Source organism: Manduca sexta, unplaced genomic scaffold (genome assembly GCF_014839805.1).
Source record: "Manduca sexta isolate Smith_Timp_Sample1 unplaced genomic scaffold, JHU_Msex_v1.0 HiC_scaffold_1936, whole genome shotgun sequence".
Lineage (NCBI taxonomy): Eukaryota > Metazoa > Arthropoda > Insecta > Lepidoptera > Sphingidae > Manduca > Manduca sexta.
This window is the reverse complement of record NW_023592850.1, coordinates 15,979-17,900: the sequence shown is the minus strand read 5'-3', so window position 1 is coordinate 17,900 and position 1,922 is coordinate 15,979. Positions and strand designations below refer to the sequence as shown.

The 1,922-nt window shown below is 36.0% G+C and overlaps 1 non-coding gene across 1 annotated transcript; it reads right to left on the bottom strand.

Moving 5' to 3' along the window:
- Positions 1-884: 884 nt before the first annotated feature.
- Positions 885-956, bottom strand: Trnap-agg. Its single transcript has one exon. It is a non-coding gene; the product is annotated as a tRNA-Pro (tRNA).
- Positions 957-1,922: the final 966 nt, after the last annotated feature.

The following is a 1,922-nucleotide window of genomic DNA, read 5'->3' as shown; positions in this document are numbered from 1 at the left end:
TTACAGTGTAGTTATGTTTAACATTGGACATTAGCTTATCTTAAGTTCCATAATGTTTAATAATTCATAGTATCACACCTTATCCCACAGGAGTTAGTTTGATTCTGGCACACATCTTTCACTACCTCCACTTTCATTAATCTCCTCCTGCATTCCTGTTGGTTTTTGACTTGGTCGGATCAAGAAAGACGCCACCAATTACACCGCATATGATAAACTTCAGACTGCAATACGACAGTGCTTTTACAATTGCAGAGGTACCTCAGCCAGGTTCATACAAGGCTATAATTCTAGCGACCAACCAGAATCCTTACAAGATGAATGCTAGGTGCTCTGAAGCGAAACTAGCTAATATAACAACTTCTTTCGTCACGTCCATGGTGGTCTGCATGCATTCACACGACGTTTAATTTTTATGCAGGCTTTATATACAGTCTAAAAAGACTCTCTTTAGAGGTCACTAGATGTTTCTTGATTGTTCACAAGACTTCTCTAAAGATCACCTGGAGTTTTCCAGCGCATAAAATTGATGATTATTTTATTCACCAACCGTAAAAGTCATGCTACCGATTAGAACTAAACTCAATTTCACTTTTCTCACAAAAGAGAAGTTTAATCCTTTCCTTCATTTGACTGTAGTCATGCCAAACATGAAGCATCCGTAATACCTTAATACCATTTAAATCTATAACCGAGTTACGAAATTAAACATCTAAATCGAATGTACATAACCTCGCTGGCATGTTTACTCCGCCGTATTTATAAGGAAATTAATTTACATGCAGATCTGCTCGGTTAATGGATTTCAGATTGGTTTCTGCTAGATCTAGATCTATAGTCAAAGATAAGTTTAAATGAATGGCGAGACAAGCAAAAAGTGTGTTGGGCTCGTCCGGGATTTGAACCCAGGACCTCTCGCACCCTAAGCGAAAATCATACCCCTAGACCAACGAGCCGGTTGTGGATCAGTACAAAATATACGACCTTAAACTTAACAAATTAACTTATAAAAAAATAACATTTATTCTACAATTTAAACCACAATATAGCATTTGTACCAATGAATCACAAAATTACAATACATATTTATTTAAATACATATACTTATTAGGTTATTTCAACCTTCGGCGGAACAAGGACTAGCAAGTGTGTATATCGGCCGACTCTGTACTCCAGTAGAGGGGGTTGGGGGGTCTTAAAATTTGATCCAGTGAATAACAAAGCGATAAGCTGTAATCCCATTAAATGAATACAAGTACTCACAAAAGTAAGTATTTGTGTTGAATCCAGCGGAGGAGGGGGGATCTATGTCCACTTGCTCCCCGGCGACCCCTCTCAGACATGAATTGAAATGCCAGGCAAATCAGGTATTCCCAAATATAATGTGCCATCACAAATTCGAACCTTGGTTATCATAAATGTAATCAGTAGATACTCAGCCACTGAACTATTAAGTGACAAAATATCTTAAAACCGGTTATAAACTTGATCCACTATATCAATCGTAAATTATATAGAAATCTTATCAGTACATAACTGATATGACATAATTATTGCATTAAAGTATTTCGATGATAATGAATTCAATATTGAAGAAGACATTTTTTACTCTTGAAGACAGCACTTGAATGCTAGTAAAATATAACTATCTAATATACACCAGAACCAGAATAAATATGTCTATAATAATATGTAATAGAGACATTTATTTTGGTAATATGTCAAGACACTGTGAGCTCTTTCTGTGTAGATCGGACCATCAGCAACAAATAAAAAAAAGGATAATTGTAAAATTGAAGTAGATATTGTAACTAACTTTTCGGATGACCAACACCTCAGTCCCCGTGACCACGAAGGCTGCGAAGTCTTCGAAACGTCGGTAGAAAATTATAATATAAACGCAAATAAAATCTGCAAAATAG